This window comes from Callospermophilus lateralis, unplaced genomic scaffold (assembly GCF_048772815.1).
Source record: "Callospermophilus lateralis isolate mCalLat2 unplaced genomic scaffold, mCalLat2.hap1 Scaffold_63, whole genome shotgun sequence".
In the NCBI taxonomy this organism is placed as follows: Eukaryota; Metazoa; Chordata; class Mammalia; order Rodentia; family Sciuridae; genus Callospermophilus; species Callospermophilus lateralis.
In genome coordinates this window covers 5,256,635-5,284,599 of record NW_027514713.1, presented here as the reverse complement: position 1 = coordinate 5,284,599, position 27,965 = coordinate 5,256,635, and the positions used below count along the sequence as shown (strand labels likewise).

The 27,965-nt window shown below is 34.0% G+C and overlaps 1 pseudogene; it reads right to left on the bottom strand.

Moving 5' to 3' along the window:
• Nucleotides 1–1,704: 1,704 nt before the first annotated feature.
• Nucleotides 1,705–27,965, bottom strand: LOC143389501 (axin interactor, dorsalization-associated protein-like; annotated as a pseudogene).

The window sequence follows — 27,965 nt, the reverse complement described above, 5'->3', positions numbered from 1 at the left end:
TTTTGCTACATTTTAATAGTAGATTTTAAGGGAGCAACTTCAACATCAGTAACATCAAACAAAAAGGTAATGAGTACTCCACAGGGTACAGAGTGCTGCCAAGCACCTTGGAAAGTTTACATGACATGGAGAAGATGAGGCCCTTCTCTTGAGAAGTTTACAGTCTGGAAATTTTGACTACTCAGAGTTTCAGTTGAGTGAACATTGTATTAAGGCAAATTCTTCATTTCCTAGAACTACTGTAGACTGAAATATTTTTTGCACTTGTGAAATTAACTCAATCCAGATGAAAGAAAAGACTAAATTTGGTTGAGAATTCTTTCAGGCTCATATGGTTTTATTAACATTCATCTAGTAAACAAAATTCACCTAACAGACAACTGAAAAATTAAAGACTAGATCTCTTGAAGTGCAAGGGCTAAAATAACTGTTATTCATTTTAAAAAGCAAACAGATGGTATGATTAGGGTTTACACTAGTTTAAAAATAGGCCAAGTATTGCATTCCCTTCATGCATTGTTCTTTTAAAATAGTGAATATTAAAATACATGGGTTCTACATGTAACCCACAAAAAAGCTCCTCACAAATCTCTATGTTCTGTGTATCAAATATCCACCTTGTGTACTATGAAAGTTTTATTTATGTCTCATCATTAAGTTAAAAGTAATGTAAATGGTGAAATTATAATAGGCTAATGACCTGCATATTTTCATATGAATGTCAATATATCTAAATAGGAAATAAATGGCAGTTGTATCTATCTATATTAAAAAAAAATAGAATCTTTCCAGATTTTGCATACTCATCACTTTATAAAGACAAGGTATGCAGGTTTTAAGGTTTCGCAATCAGTTGTCAGAAAAACAGCAGTTGTTCCTGCAGTATCTCATTAGCATCTGACTCAATTATTTTTAGATGACATGATTTAAATCCACCCAAAAATTTGTAATTATTCTGAGAGAGATGGTTTTAATGTTAACCCTGGAATCATTAATGTTAACAACCTAGAAACAATAGCAATGTGATGTAGAACAACTAATCAACATGACTAAAAATATGCTCACTTTCAGAAAAACAATCTGGTCATCTGGAAAAAAATCACAGCTACAATCTGGGGGGCACTCCCATATAAGATATTGATCTGGTAAAGGCACACTATTTCTAAGTAGAACTATCAGATGAGGATGAATTTAGGCCAGCTCTAAGGAACAGCCTATAAGACAGACCATAACTGATCCAATTTCCTTTCAAAGCAATCTGGTACTATCCTACCCAATTCAATTCAAAAGTTTGAAGTTAATTCAAATCAAAAGACCATATTGGAGCAAAAGTGAGCAAATGTGTAAACTCTAGCACATTCTTATTGCTGTATTTTAAAGTTTGAAGATGAGCATACCTACCACAGCAGTATTGTTCCAGGAAGCAGGGTAGGAACAGTGGTAATTTAGGAAAAAGACTATTAATTGCACAATTAATAGAAAAGTAAAAACATGTTTCAAAATCTACAATAAACCTTGTATCCAAAGGAGTCATAACAATGAGGTGCTGGACTTTAGTTCTGTGGTACAGCTTTGCAATGAACTCACTGGCCTATAGGTACGGCTCACTTCCTGCCTCCTGAAGAATGAATATGCTACCCAGAGCTATGATGATTTCTACTGAGTGGTAAAATTCACAGAAATTCCACATTACTCATGTCAGAATCATTCCTTGTGCAAAGTTTGATGTAGATGAAGATAAAGTGGTTTCTTGGTCAACAACTGTAATTTCTGTAATAACTGTAATCAGTGGGTTTCTTGTATCTGTAACCACAATAGAAAGATGATTGTTTAAAATACTTTGATGATTGATTTACTCCAATGTTACATTCTAGATAAGAGGGACTAAGAAGAAACATGAACTAGTAACCATTAGAACAGTATGAATCTTATATGTATATCACTTACAGTTCTATTACAATTGGCCCAGGTTTAATCTCATCCATCTCCATGAAAGCAAAACACTTGGTGCTGGTAAACCTTTTTTTAGGCTTGTAGTGTTTGAATTCAAAGAAGATAGCTGCACCTAAGGAATTAAAGCAAACCACATAAGCCAGAGACCACACATTTCTTATGTGTCACCAGAAGCCTATGATTTTACAAAGTAACATGTGTCAAACAATCTGATGATACAACTGTTGATAACTCACTGTGGCTGTCACTCCAAGCTCTTCTACCATGTCTGAGTGACATTTCTCCATATCATTTAATTCTACAAAGTACAACAAAATTGTATAGCAAGAATGTAAGTTATGTACACAGGTAGAATCATAAACTACCAAAGAATATAAAATATTAAATACCACAAGAAAAACAGAAGTTACTTAAGTATCAGCAGTACCTACAGAAATGGTTTCAATAAGCACCTATATTAGATAGAATAGAAATTTAAAAGAGTTCCTTTGATATTTTATTTCTCTCCCTCCTGAAACCGCCATGCCCAGATTGTCCTTTCCATATTCTTACAAACTGCCAGTTATAGTATCTTTTTACCCAATGCATCTTATTGAAAGAAAAAAAAATTCTTTAACTGTTAGAAAGTAATCATTAGGTTCCTAAAAGGACTTAAGATAATTATTATAGAACCTGCTTCCTTTACTCTGTATTATGAGAAATACTTCCCTGTCTAATAATATTTAACCACATTATTACACAACTAGATAATGCAACTGCTAATTCTCATATTTTAAAAAAATTGTTGATTTGACTTTCTTTAAGTCAATATTCATAACTATGTGACATAAGATCTTGTGTTAAGTACACTATCAACACAAACCCAGATAAGTACTGTCCTTAAGAAGTCCTTAAGAAGTCAGTAACTGATAATTACAAACCTTTGGTTAATTTTTCAATATGCTTCTGGAGCTCAATGTCCACATTAAAATGAACATATGTATCTTCTTTTCTTGAAGCCACAGGAGTATCTTGCACAGGAGTTAAATCTATGCCATTCAGATCTGGAGAAACAAATAAGTTTCTGCTTATGAGCATTCACATATACAGACGGAAAATCTAGAAACTGCAAATGTTATAGTTCCTAAAGAGGCATGGAAAGAGCTGAGAGGAGATTCTCAGGCTAAGAGATTCCTATTTGGTGTGAGCAAGTATGTGAGAGTTGCTGAAGTTCATGGGGTATGTGGAGAGAAATGAATATAGACTGGATAGGAGACCTCATGAAGGGGACAAGGAAGCCTTTACATGGCCAAGTGGACAAAACTTGATCTTCATAGTGAAGTGGTAAAAAGAAGAAACATGTTTTCCTTAGGGAATAGCCCACTATATTTTTCTATGCCAAAAAAAAAAAAAAATCTGGAGTATATAATTTGCCACAATGGACCTCTGCCACCAATTTCTAACTTTGATCAAGTATTTGGCTTATTTGGAAAAGCCTTTAAACCTAACCTTATCATAATTTCCCTGTTAAGAACCAAAAATGGATGAGAACAGCCAACAAAAACCCTTTTGTTGATGAATAATTTTTCATATATATTATCTAAATTCTGGTTATACTGTTTACAACATACCCTGAATTTACAACAACCAGATGGTACATTATATATAGTTTTAATTTTCTGGGTTTTAAAATCTCAGTTTAATCAAATTCAACATGGACTCGTTTAATAACTCCTCAGTGTTTATGTGTTATTCATTTATGTGTTTCAAAAAGCTCAAAAACAATTTAGTACATTTAATAATTAAAAATATTTACATAAAAATATTTCAGTTTAACATATGCAAAGGTAACTTAACATTTACAACACCATTAAATATTTTTGTGTTTTAAGTATACTTTCTGAATGAGTATGCGGTTTTACAAATGGTCTATCAAACAATGTAAATATTTTCCAGTACACTATATATTTGATAACTGGTAACATCGGAATTTAAAAGTGTACCAGTATTAGTGCTGTGGATTATGTTCTTTAAATAAATCTTTTTCTTTGTGGTCATATTTTTCTTTTAATTAGCACTAATGAACCCATGGATCTGACTTTATTTCTGCAATTGATAAAAGTTCCTCCATTTAATTTCAGCACCGATCTGTTCCTTTGGTGCAAAACTACAGATTAAAATAAGCCATTTGTACTAATTATAGTTATTTCTGTAAAATGGTATAATTTATTCCTTAATCACATCATCATCCCACGGGATTGCTTTCAGGGCATGGATGTTATGGATGCACCCTACTTCCCTGTCCCCTGATTTTCATCTGCCTCTGTAGGACTCACCTATGTAGATACCTCAGTAGCACAGGAAGAAGAGGGGCTGAAGCAGGAGAGATGGGAAAACAGGACATAGGGCTTTGTGTAGAAAACTACACACCCATGGAAGGTGAGGAGTGCTATTGTTAATCTACATCCTGAAGGCTGTAGCTGCTGTTAAGGACAATGTGTATGTTTAGTCCGCACGTTAGCTGGAATCTGAAGAGAAAAAATCTATACAAACTCAAAAGCAAGTAGGAAATATATTTTGTAAGTCTTTCAGAACTTTCTGTTATGATCTCTTCTAGGATTTTGCCTCATTATAGAATGCATTAAAGTAAGTTGTCAGATATACAAGACCATCCCCTGTCAAAAACTTTGTCCCATATGAGAAAAAACATAATGCAATTTGCCAGTTATTTACCCTTTACACTAACTGTAATATAGGGATCGATGTGCTGTCCAGCATCTTTCAGACCAATTTTCTCAGTCCTGATAGTAATGTCATTCCCGGTTCTGATGGCAACCTTGATAATAAAGTACCTGGCAACAGAGAAACCTCAATAAAAGTTAGCTCCACCAATAATTCAGAGTAAATACTTTGACAAACAGAAGATATAGCCTACCTCTTAAGAACTAGCTAGGCATTATGTATTTTTATTTCCAAAAATCATGAACATCTGATTTATACTTTTTTAGAAAAATATTTAATTTTACACATAATATATGTGCATTTCCCAACTATACAATCACCTTTAAGCAGAAATAATAATTTCTATAATAATAGTGTATAGTATGTATAATAAAAGTTTGTTAAAAACATCACTTGAGGAAGCCCAATTATACATAAGAGTATAATATGCTCACATAATATTTATATTACATATGTACTTCTATATTATACTCAGCATCTTAATATGAAGTGGTAGAACAAAGACAAGAAAAGCTTTTAAAATACTTGTTATTCTGTTCTAAAGTCTGAGACATTTAATATCAGAGTTGATCAATACATTCTTTCCTTTAGTTACCCCTAATAAATAATAATTTACAATTTGATATTTATGTTTTAATTTAACTATATAGTCTTCTATTCTTCATTCTATTTTGTATGATTTATTCTCAGAAATTAGTACTATACAGACTGCCATATAAAAGGGCCATTTGTATAACTGAACATTTTTCCCCAAAACCAACTAAAATTTTTAAAACTAAAAACTCACCCAGAACAACATGACAACATTCACCCACCAAGAACATATGAAGGAAGAAATCAACTGTTCAGTATGTTCCCTTTTTTGAAACTACCAATAGAGAACAGATGCAAATAAGCTGATTTTAATCAAGTATGTATACAGAACCTCAAAATACATTTAACAAAAGATTTTGGTTGATGTTTTTCAAGTTTCTATTCATCAATGCATTATGCTACTTTTAGTGATGAGTTATTTGAAGTACATGAAGCAATCAACACCCTATATTTGAAAATACACATTTGATTGATGGCAAATGTGGCTTGAGGAAATTTTGGGAGGTGATGGGAATGTTCTGAACTTGTATAGTGATGACAGATGCAAAACTCTATAGAGGTGTCAAAAATCAATGAATTTTATTCTTACAGAAGGGAAATGTTATGATATACAAATTATACCTCAACAATGCTGTTAAAAATGTATTACTTTCTAATTTAAACAAATATGAAGACAATACAGACAAATGCAAGAATGGGAAGGCCTGGAAGCTGCATTCCACTGTTGCATTAACAAACCTAAATGGGCTCAGGCTGATATCATTAAATATATACATAATACCTTCTATGCATCTTCTTTGATTGACAAATGAGGGTACTTTTTGAAGAGGGGCTTGTACCTGGACATCTGGGATGAACTTCAGAGAGCTAAGAAACACCTTTAAAATTTTATGAAAAATGTGAATATGTATACATTTATATTTATATACATACATATTCACATGTATGTATATCATATATGAATTTTTCTGCAGAAAAGTTCATTCTATTATGTAGTACATGGCTGTATAAATATCTACAGTTTATGTACAAATTCTTGTGTTGATAGATATTTGAATTACTTCAAGTGTTTGGATATAGTTAACAAGGCTATTATAAATACTCTTCTGAACATCTTCTGGTGCCCATAAGCACCCATTTCTGAAACAGAGGAATCACTAAGTCACCTGGCATGTTACCTCCATACCTACTATGTAACGACAATCCATTTCCCAAGGTGGTTGTGCCAATTTTTATTCCTAGCCCAAGTGCAGTAGTGTTCCCATTGCTCCACATCCTCACTAGGTACTGTTTTCTCAGATTCTTAATGTTAGCCAATTTTGGTATAAAGAGATCAATCATTTTAATTTGCATTCCTCTGAAGATTAATAAGGTTGAGCACCTTTTCGAATAAATCAAATAAATGATTTCCTCTTTTATGAAGTGTGTTCAAATATTTTGCTCAATTTTTTATTGAGATGTCTATCTTATTGAGCTGTAGGAGGTCTCTATTATTTTGCTGGACAAATGTTTTACAAATAGCTTCTTAGTAGTTTTCTTTTATAAAGGCTTTTTGTTGAAGTAGAGCATACACATTTTAAAATGTACAAATTGTTAGCACAGTTTGCTGAACTTTCACAAAGTGAATACACCTGTATATAGGAAAGATATGATCAGCCTCCTGGGAGTGTCCTTCCCCACACCCTATCCAATTCACTCTTCCAAAAGATAGCAACCGTTGCTAACTTCTAACACCAAGTATTAGTTTTGAATGTTAAGAATGACTTTTGTCTGCCATGGTGTCTTCTGATTATGATAAATACTTACTGCTAGTATTATCAAATTTCTTAATATCTTCCTTTACAATCAGTGCTTTTTATGTTATATTTAAGAAAACTTACCCCACTCCAAAATCATAAAGGTATTATCTTGAAAGCATTTTATTGTTTTGCCATTCACACTTAATTCTATATGTCACACAGAATTATTGTCTATGGTGTAGTAGGAGCTTTAATTTCATTCAGTTTTACATAAATACTCAATTGTCTCAGCACTACTCATTAAAAAGACTGACATTTTCCACCACTGATCTGCAGTCCCACCTCAATCATAAATCATGTGGCAATCACTTTCTGAGTTTTCTGTCTTACTGGACTGTTTATCCTCTTATCACTAATACAGTATCTTAATTCTATAGCTGTATAAAAGGTCCAGGAACTGCAATAAAAATTCAGATGAGTTTCAGAAAGAGTCTATCTTTATAAATTGCTTCTTCTAATTTATGAACTAGTATATATCTTTACATTTTAAAAATCATAACATTTATTTAATAGAACTTTATTTGACCTAAAAGCCTTCAGAAATAAAGACCTAGAGATCCAGGGAAAGCTCCTGTTTTTATGTTTATGTTCCATGAAGAATGGATGGCCATGTAGAAATGACTGGAAAGGGGGTGTGAGCTAATGGTAAAAGCCTGCCAGGGTCCTAGCAAGCCCTGTCTGGTCAGATTCTTCTTGGCTTCTCTGTATAGTCTTCTTTCCTTCTGGACCTAAGGCAGGTCCTGTCTGGAATGAGGGTTTTTAAGGGAGGGGGGAAGGGAGGGTAAGGGGACAGGAAGGGAATAGCAGGGAGGGTAGGGGGAGAGAGAGAGAGAGAGAGAGAGAGAGAGAGAGAGAGAGAGAGAGAGAGATTTGTAGGTTTTATGAGAGAAGGCTTTGAAAGAGAAGGGTGAAGGACAGGAGGGCAGGAGGAGGGCAGAGGCTTTGCTTCTGAGGTTGCTTTCGGGATTCCAATCTCCTTCAGTTAGAAGTTCTCAGCAGGCCAAAACCCCACCTTTTGGGCTATCATATTCTGATCTGACCCTGCCCACCTTCCCCCTCTCCCTCCCTCCTCCTCCCTTTCTCCTTTTAAGAAGGGAATGTGTAGATCTTTCCATCTTCTAAGATCTTCTTTGATTTCTCTGTTTAGGGTTCTGTAGTTTTCATTGTATAGATCTTTGACTTCTTTTTTTTTTTAAAGAGAGAGTGAGAGAGGAGAGGAGAGAGAGAGAGAGAGAGAGAGAACTTTAATATTTATTTTTTTTAGTTATCGGCGGATACAACATCTTTTGTTTGTATGTGGTGCTGAGGATCGAACCTGGGCCGCACGCATGCCAGGCGAGCACGCTACCGCTTGAGCCACATCCCTAGCCCCAATCTTTGACTTCTTTCTTTGATTCTCAAGTATCTTATTTTTTTTTGAGGTTACTGTAAATGGGGCAGTTTTCCTCATTTCCTTCTCAGAGGCTTTGTCACTGATATACAGAAATGCCTTTGATTTATGGGTGTTGATTTATATCCTGCTCCTTTGCTGAATTCATTTACTATTTCTGGAAAGATCTACCTTGCTCTTGGGATAGGCAGAATTAATATTATCAAAATGACCATACTACCAAAAGCACTATATATATTTAATGCAATTCCAATCAAAATCTCAATGGCATTCCTCATAAAAATAGAAAAAGCAATCATGAAATTCATCTGGAAAAATAAGAGACCAAGAATAGCTAAAGTAATCCTTAGCAAGAAGAGTGAAGGAGGGAGTATCGCTATATGAGACCTTAAACTATACTACAGAGCAATAGTAACAAAACAGCATGGTATTGGCACTAAAACAGACTGGTAGACCAATGGTACAGAATAGAGGACACAGAGACTAACCCACAAAATTACAATCATCTTATTTTAGACAAAGGTGCCAAAAACATGCACTGGAGAAAAGGTAGCATTTTCAACAAATGGTGCTGGGAAAACTGGAAATCCATATGCAACAAAATGAAATTAAACTCATAACTCTCACCATGCACAAAACTTAACTTAAAATGGATCAAGGACCTAGGAATTAAGCCAGAGACTCTGTGTCTAACAGAAGAAAAAGGTAGGCCCTAATCTTCATCATATGTGTTAGGCCCCAACTTCCTTAATAAGACTCCTATGGCACAAGAATTAAAACCAGGAATCAATAAATGGGATGGATTCAAACTAAATAGTTTTTTCTCAGCAAAAGAAACAATCCATGAGGTGAACAGAGAGGCTACATCCTGGGAGAAAATCTTTACCCCTCACACATCAGATAGAGCACTAATCTCTAGCGTATATAAAGAACACAAAAAGCTAAGCACTGAAAAAACAAGTAACCCAATCAAAAAATGGGCCAAGGACTTGAACAAACACTTCTCAGAAGAGGATATACAATCAATCAACAAATATATGAAAAAATTTTCAACATCTCTAGCAATCAGAGAAATGCAAATCAAAACTAAGATACAACTCTAATCAGAATGGCAGCTATTATGAAGACAAACAACAATAAGTGTTGGCAAGGATGTGGGGAAAAAGGCATACTCATACACTGCTGGTGGGACTGCAAATTGGTTTAGCCAATCTGGAAAGCAGTATGGAGATTCTTTGGAAATCTGGGAATGGAACCACCATTTGACCGAGCTATTGCTCTCCTTGGACTATACTCAAAGGACTTAAAAACAACATACTACAGGGACACAGCCACATCAATGTTTATAGCAGCACAATTCACAATAGCTAAACTGTGGAACCAACCTACATGCCCTTCAGTGGATGAATGGATTTTAAAAAATGTGGCATATATACACAATGAACTTTTTAAAAAGAGAATAAAATCATGGCTTTTGCAGGTAAATGGATGGCATTGGAGAAGATAATGCTAAGTGAAGTTAGCCAATCCCCCCAAAACAAATGCCAAATGTTTTATCTGATATAAGGAGGCTGACTCATAATAGGGTAGGGAGGAGGAACATGGAATGAATAGATGGATTCTAGATAGGGAAGAGGAGAGTGAGGGAAAGGGAGGAGGCAGGGGATTAGCCTCCTAATGAATGTGGAATGAATGTGATGGACATCATTATCCAAAGTACATGTCTGAAGACACACTGAAGACACAAATTGGCTATCAACCTACTTTATATACAAACAGAGATATGAAAAATCGTGGTATATATGTGTAATAAGAATTGTAATGCAAAAAAACCCAAGTACATGTATAACGTGAATTGGCATGAATATGCTTTATACAAAGATATAAAAAATTGTGCTCTATATGTGTAATAAAAATTGTAATACACTCCATTGTCATGTATTTAAAAAAAATAAAATCAATAAAAGAAAAAGAAGGGAATGGGGAGTGGGTAGGGAAAAACTGTGGAATGAACCCAAACTAACTTTCCAATGCACATATGTGAATATACTATAATGAAACTCATCATTTTGAATATCTATAAGATGCTAATTTTAAAAAATGTAAATAAATAGATCAGTTAAGTGGATCAAAGGGAACAGTGGGAGGGAGGATGGGGAGGGTGCAGGGACTGAATTGGAGCAAATTATATTCCATGCATTTATAATTAGTCCAAATGAATCTAATGTCAAGAATAACTATTATGAACAAATGAAAAAAAAAGAATAATGACTACTTAGATATGGTATCTGATAAAGATCAATTAAAAAACTCAAAGAAATATTTATAAAATGACACTGATTTATAGATTCATGATTCTCAAATTCTGAATCTCATGATTTCCAAACAATAGTTCAGTTTTGCATATCAAAATGAGGATGAAAGGAGAAATGTGTTATTACAGAGAATAGTAGTAACATGTGTCCTTTACTACCAAGAGAGGCAAATAAGTTAGGGATTGGGAGACCAGGAATCAGAGAAGAGAGAATGTACAATGGGAAGACAAGAGAGCAGCTACAGAAATCAAGACACTCTGCTATAAACCTGTGCTGCTAACCACAAAATAATTGTTCAAAATGCTGACACCCCACTTATTTGTAAAAAAACACCTGACCCCATTTGAGAAGCAGCACACTAATTATGCTATAAAAGAACATTAAAACAGAAAAAATCTTACATAGGAAAAAGTTAAATGTAATGGTTGAGAAGGGTAAGAGCTATGGAATTAAGAAGATTCAAGTAATCATCCTGAAAGGTGAGTCAATTAAATTTTGTTCTTTTTGTTTTCTCTACCTATTAAATATTTATTTTAAATGTTTGCTGAAAAAACAAGTTTTATAATTTTTTATTGGAAATTTCAATAGACACACTGGGTAAAAATATGCACCTAAAAATAAGACAGTATTTGTAAAATGTATAGATTCTAAAGAAAAAAAGAAGAACTAACGAAGGACACTACAAAACACTGTTTTTTCATTATGAGGTTCAAATCCAAAGATGCCTTACACAATCTAATACTATTTATTGAGAATGCAAAACTAATGTTTAACATATAAAAAGACTCACACATGCAATAGGTATGAGTTCATAAAATGAGAACCTAATATAAAAAGGATTAAGTCATTGTTGTGGTAGAAAAATTATCCAAACCTTACAATAATTTCCTCAGCACTACCACCACATCTTGTTCCCTTTGACTCATCTGTATGATGATAAAATGTATCATGACTATGAAATATAGATGCATAAGAAATTAACCGTTGCTTCATTCTTACTCACTTAGAATTAGTCCTGAATACAGCCACTGTAGAAGGACCAACAGTGCTGCTGAAAAGCTCCCAACACAAGCACCTTTTCAAAAATATGTGTGGATATATGAATTAATTTATACTTACCACTTTCTTAACTTCTAGACAAAATATGACAGGCTGTCACTATAAACATAAGATCATAAATTTATAAAACAAATTGAAAGAAAGGAAAAAAAACATACTCTGTCAACATACACTGGGAAAAAAAAATACCTACCTTCTCTTCTGAGGAAATGGTAAGTTTGTCACTTGAGATTAAGCTGCACACTTGTTCAATGCCCAGGTTGAGAAATTCTTCACTAAGTATGACATCTGCAAAATGTTGCTCTGTTTGGGAATTAAAATCAAAATTAATGCATTTATACCAATATCCACTTATGACAGTTTCTTAACTTTGTCTAACCTACAAATAAGAAAACCAACTGCACTTCCTACAAGCAAGAACTAACGAACTTCACAAACTCAGTTCATGATACAGCAAAGCAACAGCACGTGTGGAAGGCTGCCTTAATGGACATTTAGCTGTATCAATTCTGTTCTATACAGTGCACTTTGGAGTTAAGCATGTAATCCTTTTCATGGTGATGACCCAATTAGTATTTGCATTTGTAAAACTTTTTGATATCAGGGTTGTATCTGATAAAAAATAAGGTTTCAATAATTTAGGGCTGGGGGCTGGGGTAGTGGCATAGTGGTAGAATGCTTGCTTAGCACATGTGAGGCACTGGGTTTGGTCCTCAGCACCAGATCAAAGTAAATAAAATAAAGGTATTGTATCCATATCCAACTAAAAATAGTGCTTATTAGTATTATCCCTAAGTTCTAAAGTAAAAACTTGCTTTAAAAATTCAGATTATCTTATAGGTCCTCACAATTAACTACATCCTAATACTACATAAAAAGATTTTTTTTAAAGATTTGCTTCAAATAAAAAATGAATATAAACACCATAAAATACCATAAGAAGAACTGACTAGTTGGCTTCCGCTTTAGAACATTTGGAAAAATCTACTTTCAAAAACTTCATGAATAACTATTCACCTTATAAAAGGTTCATCACAAGATGATTTTAAATATAATAAGCAGCTCTGGAGTGATTACGAAAGATTGGCTCTACAAAAATCCAAGAGATACAACTTTTTTCTAAACTCAGTCTTGGTTAAACAAGGTATCACACTGAAATAAATACAAAATTGAGACAAAATGAAAAATCGTGAAAACAACATATCAATAGAACAGAATGGAGAGCCCAGAAGTAGCACTACACAAACTGATCTTTGACAAACAAAAATAATTCAACACAGAAAGGGTAGTCTTTTTAACAATATCTGAACAGCCAATCATCTACGTGAAAAAAAACGAATCCAGGTAAAGACCTTATATTTTTCACAAATATTAACTCAAAATGATCCATAGAATTAAACATAAAACACAAACTTTAAAAATCCTAGAAGTTAACAGAAGAGAAAACCTAACAGATCTTGGATCTGTCTGGTGATGACTTTTTAGATACAATACTGAAAGCATGATTCATGAAAAAATATTTGATAAATTGAACTTCATTAAAATTATAAACTTCTTCTCCCTGATACTAAAGATATAAAATGATAAGCCACAGTCTGGGGGAAAATATCTGCAAAACATATATCTAATAAAGGACTATTATCCAAAATATATTAAGAACACTTAAAACTCAAAGAAAATGAGTAACCTAATTTTAAAATGAGCACCAAACAGATCTGAACAGACACTTTATCAAAGAAGATGTAAAGATGGTAAATAAGCCTATTAAAAGATGTTCAGCATTTTATATTCTCATAGAGTTACATGTTAAAACATTAATAAGATTTATACATTTACTAAAACAACTAAAATTCAAAACAACTACTGGTAAAGATGTGGTGCAACAGAAACTCTCATTCAATGCTGGTAAAAAGACAATTTGGCAGTTTCTTCCCAAACTGAATATACCCTTACTATACAATCCAGCAACTTCACCCCTTGTCATTTACTGGAATGAGTTGAAAATCTATGATCAAACAAAAACCTATACATGATGTTTATAGCATCTATAAAGGTTAAGTATACAAAATAGGGTCAGTTGTGTCACATCCAACTGAAATATAGCCAAGACAAGCATATGTATGCCTGTTTCAAAACTGTCTTGCAAGCCCAAGCCACAACCCTGAGGGCCTAACTCCAACATTACAAGTCTTACCTAGCAATTATGGTCACATGCCAATCAGGACACTACAGCACCAAGGAACTCTCTTTCAAAAAAAAATGTATATAACATCCCCCCCCCAATTCAATATTTCCCTTTGTTTTGAAGACATGCTAGAGCGTACCTGGTGTGTGTGTGTGTGTGTGTGTGTGTGTATCCTGAATTGCAAACATAAGACATTATGAAAAAGGCAAAACTACAGAGATGATAGAAAGTTCAGTGGTTGCCAGCATATATCAAAGGAAAGAAGAGAGATGAATAGGGGATTTGTAGGGCAGTAAAAACTATTCTATAATGGATATATATCATTAAACATTTATCAAAACTTACAGAATATACCACACAAAGAATACCCTACTATAAACTATAGTTAATTAAAAGACATTGATATTGACTCATCAACTGTTAACAAATGTACTACAGTATGCAAGATGTTAATAATGGGAAAAACTGGTGGAATGGCGGACTCAGGGAATATATGAAAACAGCATTTACTCCTTAAATTTTCCATAAATCTAAACCTACTGTAAAAATATAGTATATTATTTACAAATTATGTTTACAAATAATGCACTAATAAGGAACAACATTGTGATAAATTTGTGATTAAACATGAACATGGTCAAAACTCAAATTACAAAGAAAGTCAATAATACAAACTAAGGATAAAACCTAAATACCTACTTTTAAGAGATCTAGTCTTTACAGTATAATAGTACTTCAAAACTTAATATGAAAGAATTTTAACAGGGTTACAGATTTCAAAATGTTATCACAATTAATGGTACATGTTCTTCTACATCTAAAAACTCCTACTATTTTCTGACCTTACTAGAAGTTCATGTAAAAAATCATTTCAAAAGTTTTTTTGGTACACTAACAAAAGCAAAAAAGTCTTCAGTAGTTGAAACTATTAACTGAAAAATGAATATAATAAAATCATACCAAGATTCTTTAGACTAAATGTTCTAAAATACTGAGAAATAAATCAATTTTAAGGAAAAATAGCATATAACTTTTAAATATTTATGTATAACAATTTAGAAATTCAGATAGAAAACACACAGTAGATATTGAATAAAAGAGATACTAACATAAATCTCTTTCTTCCTAGTTGTAACAATATTTCACCTCCAAATATATGTCTATAATTGTTGTGTACTAAGTTTCTCCTATAAATTATAAATCCGAATGGAAGTAAGGGGATTGTTGGCCTCCTTATAATTTTCATGTGGGAACAAATTCTCCAGGGGCGGTGAAGAAAAGAGAAAACACAACTTTTCTACACTGTAACTATATATGTTATCTTAGTTAGCCTCTGCTTCACAGATCAGAAAAAAATGAATTTGTTTAAAAAAAACAAACTTCGGGAGTGATACTAGCCAAATGATATTGTTATATTGTGTGCATACATGATTATGTAACAACAAATCCCATCATTATGTACAACTATAATGTACCAATTTGAAAATGTGGAAAGAATAAAAATAAAATTGAATTAACAGAATAATCTATACAAATTATATATAAATTTACATAAATTGTTTGAATCTAATATGAAAAAAAATGGTGTTTTTTTGTGTGGAATTATTTAACAATAGTATTTACTTAGAAGCATGATGGAAGCCTCACTATGAATACCCTAATTTGTCATTGACAAATGTCTTTCTCAAAGCACATGGTTCAGAAAATTAAGATGAAGTTTTCAAAGTGGGTATAATTTGTTTTAAAATCATCAAGTTAGGACATGAGTACACCCTATCTAAAATCAAGTCTGGGATCTAAATTCATTATGTACTCCTTACTAGTAGATAATCAACTATTATGGTCAATAATCAACTATTACTGCACTGACAAAATTAGAACAGCTAATACTCAAACAAATGAACACTGTCCTTCACCAACTACACAAATTACTCGAAAGGAAAAAATAAAGAAACAAGAAATGTTCAAGTTCAAAGTAACTCTGATTGTAGACATACACATATTTTAAAATTATTTTCAACTTCTGTCAACTTTCTACTGAAACCATCACTCCTTCGTAGAAAATCTTTCTGTATTGTTATTTGATGTTTACACTCCTGTATTAAGTTTTCTTTGGAAAGATTGTGGTAAATATGCGGCACATTCCTAAATATCGAGGGCATTGTTTTGAAATATCTGTTGGAAATCAGTTTACTTTAGGGTCTTCTTTTCCTCTATTTAGATTAACTACATATTTCTTCAAATGTTCTGCTGCATTAACTGGTAGGCAATTTAACAGTATTGCTGCCTTTAACACACTTCCCCAGGACCCAAGACCCAGGACCCAAGGAAATCAGGAAGCCCCAGATGACCAGCTGAATCATTCTAAGGCATTTGATATTTTAAACTCTGGCTATTCAAGTGTCCTTCAAATAATCTAATTGGAGTATTTATTAATATTTCCTACTAAAATAAGATTCTACACACTTACCTACAACAATTCACACAATTTATATAGCATGAGTCTATCCACAAATCAGCATATCTCAAGAATATTCTATGATTGCTATCACTGGCCCAACCCTCTGTCTTCAGAATGGCTGCATGCTCAGACATTGCCAAACAAATTTCTGATGCCTAGATTGCAGTTTCTCTTGCTTCTTGCTTCTCAGTAACCCATGATTGTCCTGCATGATCCTATCAATCCTAAAACTTACCAATTCACTTAGCATCAAACTGAAAACATTAAAAATCACATCCAAACTAACTACAGTATTTTTAAAAGCATCTATCATTTTTCCTTTCTTTCTTATAACCCTTGTAGCATAACAAAATTGAGATTTCATGAAATAAAAAGACTTAAGCTTCTGATAAGCACTACTGAAAACTGGGAATAAAATATTAAATTGATTATTACTCAGTTAATGAACTATTTCTAATGAGTGATCAAGAGAATATATATTTGAATCACACACTAATTAAAGTATATCTAAATAATATACTAACAACCTCTCTTTGAGACCTGGATGTACTTCACCACCTCCACAATGGTGATTCACAAACTTTATGCTAAAAGTGACTTTTCCATTTTTGCCATCAAAATATCCTTCTTTTTTGAGTCTGGTTTAGAATAAAACTAATTAGAATATCTAGAATATCTAATTCTCTTCAACTAAAATAAAAAACAATCTTGTCATTTTTGGGAGTGGGGGTATATTTGCTGGAAAAAAAAGCAGGTGATGTCAAAATTTTGGGGGCAAAAGATGCTACACAAAACTGTATGGAAACATGTAAAATCCAAAATACATCTCTAAAGGGAATCTCTTGGTTATCTCAGAAAAAAAAAAAAAACCTTGAATAAGACCACAAATTTAGCCCATTTATGTGAGATACATACATAATGTAGGTCACTTCCCAAATACATATGACCAACTAAGTAACAAAAAAATCAAAGGTGCCTATCAAAGCCAGTTAGTGAGGCATTGAGTATGGTTTCCAAAAATTTTTTTTAAAGAAATACATATTTAAATTTTAAGTATCAAAAAGCAACTGAAAACATGTTAGGATAGAAACTGGGTCACAAGAACTCTGTGGGAAGAAGGCAAGAAGGCATTGCTGCCCATCTGTTATTTAATGCTCTTTATCCATCATCTATCATGACATTAAATGCTTTTATATTACTACTACTAAGAATAAAAATGATATGACTGAACATTTCTTGCTTAGTCTCAAGCCATAAAACCATAAGGCAAAAGATTTTAAAAAACTGAAAAACAAAATATCCTACTATGAAACATTGTGCTACTTCATACTACTGGTAGGAGAATAAATTAGCACAAGTCTACAAAAAATATTTTTGAAATCTCATCCTGCAAATATACTTGGCCACTTATAAAATGACACTTATGTCATTATGTTATTCTCTCCTACACTGTTTTTCTGTTTTTGCAGTGCTGGAAATCAAACCCAGAGCCTTGTGTATGATATGAGTACTGTTTTTATAATTATATAAGAGAGCAAATCAGTAGGAATCGGTTAAAAAATAATATATTTTATTCTGTTGTGGCTCAGTAGTAGAGAGCTTGCCTTGCAAGTGTGAGGCACTGGGTTCAATCTTCAGCACCACATAAAAATAAATAAATAAAACAAAGGTACTGTGTCCATCTACAACTAAAAAATATTAAAAAAAAAAAAAACAAGGAAGCTCATGATACAGAAAAAGCTTTAGAAAATACTGCCAACTAAGTAAAAACAAAACATAGACCAGTAAATACAGCATGATAGCTATTTGTTATACAAGAGGAAGAGAGACAATACACTGTACATTAAAAAGATATAAAAGGAACTAATAAAAACATACATAGCAAAGCATTTACCTAAAATGTGAAGCCAAAGAGCATGTCATCTCAAGAGTACAGTCTGTCTCCTCTCAGCTATGGTTACTTGCTATATTTATAATCTTGTTTCATTCAACTCCTCTCTATTTTCTTTACCCTACTTCTCACCTAGTTACCCACCTTGACTATTGCTTCTAATTCTTTCACCCAATATTGTCAAATCATCCTGCTTATAACACGCAGCTTCACTGTGACATTCATTTGTCTTCAGTAGTTTACTACTGGCCACTCAATAAAAGTCAACCCCATTCTACTGGTATTTAAAAATCAGTTTCTTTTCCCTGAAAAAATATGCAAGATGGCATAAAGACATCAATATGCACAGACATTAAACACATGTGTTGTACACGTACAACACACATATGGTTTTTTCCATGGCGAGCATGTATGCAGGAGTCTCTCACTGTCTAAAGCAGTTTAACTTTCCTGTTTGCTTCTCTCCAGCAAATAGATTAAGTTTATCAATAAATAATGGACAATCCCTAGGATTTGTCACACCAGGCCAATAGAGCTCATCAGGTTCAGGGCTCTCACACCAAATTAAGTACAGTGAAATCTGCAATATAGGTAAAAAATATCCCTATTCCATTTTGTATCCTGTAATAATGTGTAAAGTACCATTTGTATTTGATTTCTAAAGAACAAGGACCTTTTTCTTCACAACTAAATGCCAAGAGAGGTCTCTGTAATTCCTCTATATTGCACCTTGAGGCAGAATCCCATCTGAAAATTGATGGAAAGCGCATGACTATATTATAGTATCTCAATCCATAAAGTTCTCATTCTTGACAAAGTGTTTTTATAAAAAAATATACCTGATCTTCATTTTTCTAATTAATAAATGAAAGTGTAATGTTTGACAACTACTAAGGTTCTGACAAGTGCCAACACTCTGTGTTCTTTGACTCTCAACATTATTAATATCTCAGGGAAAATAATTCACATATGTATCTCCAACAGTTTCATTAACTCAAGGCAGTTTTGATGAAACCAAAAAACAATTCATTTCAGTAGAACACTAACAAAAAAGCAGAGCAAAGATTGCACTTAGTTTACTAGGGCATAAATAAGGTCCACAATGAGTACAATATAAAAATGATTACTTTTTAAAGACAAGTCATTTAAGTCAGCATAAATTTATTTAAGAAGCATCATACATCCAGCGCTTCCACAGTTCTCCAAAGAAAGAATCTTCTGTATCAGTAAATTAACATTGAAATAGACTCAAAGCAATCAGCATGTATTCTTTAATATGCATATCACATAGTCAAGGCTAATAATATTATTAAAATCACTCACTCAGCACAAGTTTCTTTCAACAGGGCAGCATTCAAATCATGGGCTTATTCTGACAGATATTTACCCCAAGTAGTGATTGCTAGCCTAAACTGTAGAGGGGTAGACAAATATTAGAATTTTAAAAAAAATTCTACACAAGAAAATGTTTAAGAACTGCTTTTATAGAGAATAAGTCATAATCCAAACAGAGTGGATTTGGGTGTGGGTTTACTAAAACTGGAATATAAACTATTACAAAAAAAGACTAAAGCCTGTTATTATGCCTATTATCTATCACCCATAGCAGTTTGGGCGATGCTAGAAAAACTGGTGCGGCCAATTTGGAAAGCAAAATGGAGATTTCGTGGAAAGCTGGGAATAAAATCACCATTTGACCCAGCTATTCCCCTTCTTGGTCTATTCCCTAGAGCCCTAAAAAGAGCATAGTACAGGGACACTGCTACATCGATGTTCATAGCAGCACAATTCACAATAGCTAGACTGTGGAACCAACCTAGATGCCCTTCAGTAGATGAATGGATAAAAAATGTGGCATTTATACACAATGGAGTATTACTCTGCATTAAAAAATGACAAAATCATGGAATTTGCAGGGAAATGGATGGCATTAGAGCAGATTATGCTAAGTGAAGCTAGCCAATCCCTAAAAACAAATGCCAAATGTCTTCTTTGATATAAGGAGAGCAACTAAGAACAGAGTAGAGAGGAAGAGCATGAGAAGAAGATTAACATTAAACAGGGTTGAGAGGTGGGAGGGAAAGGGAGAGAGAAGGGAAATTGCATGGAAATGAAAGGAGACCCTCATGGTTATACAAAATTACATACAAGAGGAAGTGAGGGGAAAGGAAAAAAAAACAAGGGGGAGAAGTGAATTACAGTAGAGGGAGTAGAGAGAGAAGAGGGGAGGGGAGGGGGGGATAGGGGATAGGGGATAGTAGAGGATAGGAAAGGCAGCAGAATACAACAGACACTAGTATGGCAATATGTAAATCAGTGGGTGTGTAACCGATGTGATTCTGCAATCTGTATATGGGGTAAAAATGGGAGTTCATAATCCACTTGAATCAAAGTGTGAAATATGAGATGTCAAGAACTATGTAATGTTTTAAACAACCAACAATAAAAATTTAAAAAAGAAAGTTTTACTATAAAAAATGTATCACTGCACTGCTTTTTAAATAAAAGTCATTCTCCAAAAAAAAAAAAAGAAAAAGAAAAAGAAATTAGCTTTGAACAGAATGACCACTGGATCTAAGCCGAAGAGCCAAGAACTGTCTGAAAGAAATGAACTCAGGGAGTACAGAATTATGAAGAAATATAAGAGAATGAGAAGGTCGAAATATTGTCACAAAGGCTAAAACCATGGAGTTCCAAATATGACAGTCCAATATCCTCTGGAATTATGGTCTGAGATAACAAGTAGATTCATGGAAGAAAGATGAGGGCCACAAGGAAATAAGAAGAGAGGTCTCAAGTGAGCCAACAGTAAAGATTTTGAAGTAGCTGGTAGCAAGAGAAATGAAGTATAAAATGAAAAAGTAACCTAGATGTTAAAGTATATGGCTGAGGTTGTGGCTCAGTGGTAGAGTGCTTGCCTAGCACATGTAAGGCACAGGGTTTGATCCTTAGCATCACATAAAAATAAATAAAATGAAGGTACTACATTTACAACTAAAATTATTATTTTTTTAAAAGTATGCCTAGAAGCCAAGAGAGAAAATGGGCTATAAGAGAATGCTGTGGACCACACCTATCTGTGCAGAACCAAGACATGACAGCAAGAGAACATAGTCTGGAAGTAGTACCCTTCTACTTGTGTTCCCAGTGAGTTGAGGGTATGGCCTTAAAGGCATTCCCCTCCAATACAAAGCTGGGATAAGGGGAACAAAATTCCAATTAAGAGAAAGGGAAAAGGAATGCATGTGAAAATAAACAGGCATCTAAAAAAGTTGGATAATTTGACTGATCTAGATCTTCATGAGAAGAGAAGTGTAGGTGCTGGATAAAGATAAGGTACTATTACAGGGGCAGCGAAGTATTAACAGAGAACAGAGAACAGCAAGACAGGAGCAGGAAACAACAGAAAGTGCCTGGAAAAGAGTGCTTCTCCCCAGGCAGTCCTGTTGATGAGAAATGTAGTGCTCACCAACTCAGAATTTCAGCTAGAGTACTAGCCAAAAAATGATAATGTGAATTTTCCTGAAGGTAGTTAAAACTGGAACTAGGAGCTTCTCTGATTTCAGTACAGGGAGTGATGATGTATAAGATGACTAAGAAAGAACTATTTTTCCCCTAACTTATTTTGACATTCTTGAAATCCAACTACTTCCAACCCTTGGTTATCAACAAGAAAGGCTAAATAAAATTCATCTAGTAATTTATAATTTAAATCTAATATATTAAAATCTGTTAGAGTGTTTGCCTCACATGCACAAGGCCCTGGGCTCAATCCCCAGCACCAAAAAAAAAAAAAAAAAAAAAAAAAAAAAAAAAAACCACTAATTTCCTTAAAAGACTCTTCTGCTAGAACTATTAAAATATGCCTAAACTCATTTCTTGTAGAAAAAGATAAAGCAATCATGAAATTCATCTGGAAAAATAAAAGACCCAGAATAGCAAAAGCAATTCTAAGCAGGAAGTGTGAATCAGGAGGTATAGTGATTCCAGACTTCAAACTATACTACAGAGCAATAGTAACAAAAACATCATGGTACTGGTACCAAAACAGGCGGGTGGACCAATGGTACAGAACAGAGGACACAGAGACCAATCCACAAAATTACGACTATCTTATATTTGACAAAGGTGCTAAAAGCATGCAATGGAGAAAGGATAGCATCTTCAACAAATGGTGCTGAGAAAACTGGAAATCCATATGCAACAAAATGAATCTGAATCCCTTTCTCTCGCCATGCACAAAAGTTAACTCAAAATGGATCAAGGAGCTTGATATCAAAACAGAGACCCTGTGTCTGATAGAAGAAAAAGTTGGCTCTAATCTACATATTGTGGGGTCAGACTCCAAATTCCTTAATAGGACACCCATAGCGCAAGAGTTAAAAACAAGAATCAACAAATGGGACTTACTCAAACTAAAAAGTTTTTTCTCAGCAAGAGAAACAATAAGAGAGGTAAATAGGGAACCTATATTCTGGGAACAAATTTTTACTCCTCACACTTCAGATAGAGCTCTAATATCCAGAATATACAAAGAACTCAAAAAAATTAAACAATAAGAAAACAAATAACCCAATCAACAAATGGGCCAAGGACCTGAACAGACACTTCTCAGAAGAGGACATACAATCATTCAACAAGTACATGAAAAAATGCTCACCATCTCTAGCAGTCAGAGAAATGCAAATCAAAACCACCCTAAGATACCACCTCACCCCAGTAAGAATGGCAGCCATTATGAAGTCAAACAACAACAAGTGCTGGCGAGGATGTGGAGAAAAGGGTACACTTGTCCATTGCTGTTGGGACTGCAAATTGGTGCGGCCAATTTGGAAAGCAGTATGGAGATTCCTGGGAAAGCTGGGAATGTAATCACATTTGACCCAGCTATTCCCCTTCTCAGACTATTCCCCAAAGACCTTAAAAGAGTGTATTAGAGGGGGTGGGGATGTGGCTCAAGCGGTAGCGCGCTTGCCTGGCATGCATGCGGCCCGGGTTTGATCCTCAGCACCACATACAAACAAAGATGTTGTGTACGCCGAAAACTGAAAAATAAATATTGAAATTCTCTCTTTAAAAAAAAAAAAAGAGTGTATTAGAGGGACACAGTTACATCGATGTTCATAGCAGCACAATTCACAATAGCTAGACTGTGGAACCAACCTAGATGCCCTTCAATAGATGAATGGATAAAAAAATGTGGCATTTATACACAATAGAGTATTACTCAGCACTAAAAAATGACAAAATCATGGCATTTGCAGGGAAATGGATGGCATTAGAGCAGATTATGCCAAGTGAAGCTAGCCAATCCCTAAAAAATAAATGCCAAATGGCTTCTTTGATATAAGGAAGGCAACTAAGAACAGAGCAGGGAGGAAGAGCATGAGAAGAAGATAATCATTAAACAGGGATGAGAGGTGGGAGGAAAAGGGAGAGAGAAGGGAAATTGCATGGTAAAGGAAGGAGACCCTCATTGTTATACAAAATTACATAAAAAGAGGAAATGAGGGGAAAGGGGGAAAAAACAAGAGAGAAATGAATTACAGTAGATGGGGTAGAGAGAGAAGATGGGAGGGGAAGGGAGCGGAGGGGGGATAGTAGAGGATAGGAAAGGTAGCAGAATACAACAGTTACTAATAGGACAGTATGTAAAAATGTGGATGTGTAACCGATATGATTCTACAATCTGTATATGGGGTAAAAATGGGAGTTCATAATCCATTTGAATCAAATGTATGAAATATGATATGTCAAGAGCTTTGTAATGTTTTGAACAACTAATAATAAAAAATAAATAAAATATGCCTAAACTGATAAGTTCAATTTTTATCTCCATTATAGTTCTGGGCTACCCAAAATGCTAAAAGCAAAGGTTTTCATGATTTGAGAAATCATTAAAATATGAATACCACTTAAAACACTTCTCTATGAGAAGTAAAAAAAAAGAGTCCATAAATAAGCAGTATCCTAAGAAGTCAATACACTTGAAGTTAACTAGAATTTTTCATTTTTAAAAAATAACAAAGGCTGACTTCAGTTCAGCACAACCATGCCTCAAAGCAGTCACTAACCCAGCTGGTCTGATCACTTCTGTTGTCACTGGTTTGAAACAGATCACCACTTGCCTTGGAGAAGCACATGGACCAGTGAGACAGGCTGTGACTGCCAGCACCCCATTGCTGAAACCACGCCAGCACAGGTGCAGAGAAGGAGCCCTGTGGACTCCACACCCTCTCCTGCTGGGCCTCTGCTCCTTCCCCACTTGCTTTCTCAGCTTTTTACCTTCTCTACAGAGGTCCCATGTTGTGAACACTGGAAGCTTATTTCCAATCTCCATGTGAAAGAAATAAGGCATATCTGAGTCCAGGCTCTCTGATGGGTTTTCAGGAGTATGCATACTCTGTAGTTTCTAGAGGGTTCTAAGCCTGGTCATCTTGGATGGGAAAGCACCCCAAGGGTACGAAGGCTTTCTTTCCTTACTTATCCTTTCTCTCCCTCAGATCCTCTTTCTCCTCCCTTCTTTCTATGTATTTATGTATGTATAAGTATCGACACTTCTATTGCTATTTTCTTCCTTTTTTACTTTCCTGCTCAGATAAGCTCATCACAGGCTCTGCTCAGCTCACAACTTATGATAAAGAAAAAGATGTTGACTTTTTCTATTGCTATTGTCCCCTTCATTCTCTAATCTTTTCAGATGGTATATGATTTGACTAGGAAGTAATTTAGGAGTTTGGATAGATATTCTGGACACATAAAATGCTTGAAGATAAACTAAAAATCAATTCTTTGGAGGTAAAAGAGAGCTTATGGACAACTTCCCACGTGGGCTCCTTACGTCCCCATCTCCTAGTACTTAAGATATAAAAATAAAAACCTTCACTATCAAGAATAACTGCTTTCTAGCATTATTCTGGATTATTTATTTTAGAAAGTTTGTTGCCACAGGTATCAATACACCAAAGATATGGAAATGGCTTCATTATACAAAGTTATATTTTGTAATTATATTTGTAAAATAATAATAAAAATATAATGGTGAAAGTATATAGATGAAACTGACAATTGCTTCAAATAATATAGGAGGATGCATAAAATGTGTCCAGCTATATAGAGACTAGTGATTTGGGTACTTTTCTGTATATATCTTAGATTTCCTTAAAAAGTTTACAAAGCAAAAAATAACAATCGAAGAGGGGGAAGTTAAAAGGGTTATAGCTAAAACAAGATTACCCAATAAGTTAACAACTCTTGAAGTTGTATGATGAGTACTATTCTCATTTTGTACATTTGCAATTTTTCATAATAAAAGACGTTTTAAAATGGTACTTACAACCCTAAGAACTTTTTATTCTAAATAAAAAAATTCAGAATCATGGTATAAAAGCAGTGCATCCTTTACGAGTAGATACTGAATTAAAATATAGTACACTAAAAATGAGGAATCAACGTTTCTGGGTAATTTTCTTAAAAGTGACAAGAATTTTTCCAAAAAAAAAAAAAAATTGTAGAAGGACTCTACAAACTAAGATACAGAGATGTTCTAACTCTAGGGGAAATTTCTTCTTATTCTGTAGTAAAATACAATAAAGGAAAGAATCAAATCTAATTATCTCCTGATAATACAGAAAATGAGTTGGTTCTAATATAAGCAAAACTAAGAGTATTAGTACATCCTAAGAATTATGTTTAGGTATCTTTTGCATAAATCCAGTTTTATTTGGTTTCTCCTGAGGGACTTGGCCCCTATTAAGAGTCAATTTACATTTCTCAAGAACTACAGAGGAACTACAGAATGCAACCAGCATTCTAAAAAAGATATAAATAGCAATTGCTGCATGTAGAGAAAAATTATCCAAAATATATGTTTCCTGTAATTTCCTAATTTAAGTCAATTACAACAGGTGTATTATGTCTAGCAGTTAATGGAGACTGGATTTAGAAGAAATATTTTCTACTTAACTGAAGAATGTAAGTGGTTGCACTGGAATGTACCAATGAATTAAATTATCTGTTTTTTTCTTAAAATGCCTTACCCCATGCAAAAGATTTACACCTTGCATTGTAATGTAGGCATTGCTCAACTTATAGAAAGGTTGTTATAAAACTTATCCATAAATCAGCTTCATGGAACTCAAATTACATTTTCCCACTGAAACGATTTTATAAAGAATAGTAAGTCCATCTTTAAGAAATCCATAAAGCTAAAATTCATAGAACCTATTGTGCTTTACTGAAACACTGTAGGACTTTTTTTAACTAACCACTTGGAATCATTACTTGGTTAATACAACAGATTCTAGGAATATGTCTCTCCATTGCTCTATGCATGTAAAAACAAACACACACACCATCTACCCACACCTATAAAACAGAAAGCTCCTTTTCTCTTTAGTGTAAGCACAATGAAGGAAGTAGAGCTTGGAAAAGAGGTTCTTGTATCTGAAGGCTGGGAGAGGTAGTATGCTAGAGCTTACTAAAAGGCAATGAACACTAGAAGTTTCGATAGGATTGGTTTCTATTGAATCTTAAAGATGCAGGACAAACATCTTGCAAGCAAAAAGTGTATTATAACTTCTACCAGTTGTCTCCTGGAAAGATGGTTTGTTTTTTTTTCATTTTGTTTTTTTGCTACCAAGGACTGAGCCCAGGGGTGCTTAACCACTGAGCCACATCCCCAGCATCACCCACCTTTTAATATTTTATTTAGAGACAGGGTGTCACTAAGTTGCTTAAGGCCTCTCTGAGTCCATTCCAGTGGCTTTGAACTTGCAATTCTCTAAACTGCTGGGATTACAGGTGTGTGCCACTTGCACAGCTGGAAAGATTTTTTTAAACAAGCTTAGAAACTTCCTAATAATCACTTTTAATTATGTATTTTTAAGTTTTCATAAACTCAAAGAAAAATAAAGTATAGGTTACTTTTGTGAATATTAGATACATCCAAAGATCTAACAATAACCTCTCCTCCCCAACTATAAAATTGGGTGTGTGGGTTGAAGGAGTCTGCACAGCAGCTGACAGGCATCCCTCTGCTAGGGACCAAGGCCAGAAAGTCTTGGCAACTGCTATCTCAGGAGAGGGCTGCCTACACTTGGGACCTACTTTTCTACTCTACCCAAACACATCTAGATTTTTAGATTTTTTTAATCCACAAAACTATTTTTAAGGATGCAAGAAAAAGACATAAAAAATCACAAAGACAAATAACTTAATTTCACATGAATACATTTTCTCATATGCCTATTCCTTTAACAATTTGAAAGAAAAATACATAGGGATCAATACTCCCACAAAACTAGCTATTCTATTATTCAGTCCCAACACCAATTTACAGTCACTCTTTTTTTTTTTTTACAGTCACTCTTAAGTTGAGAATTTCATGTTTCAATTATGCCGTTCTACCATTATAAGATTTTAAGTATTTTTTATAAAACTCATATCCATAAACATTACATGACTTTACAGAGATCACTGCAAAAGCACATGAGAACAAGAGTTCCACATTCTTCCTGGTCTCCAATTCAGCTGAAGTCTCCTCCACTTGCCTGCATAGGTGTTGGCCTTGTTCAGGAGGTCTGTGCATGCATGCAT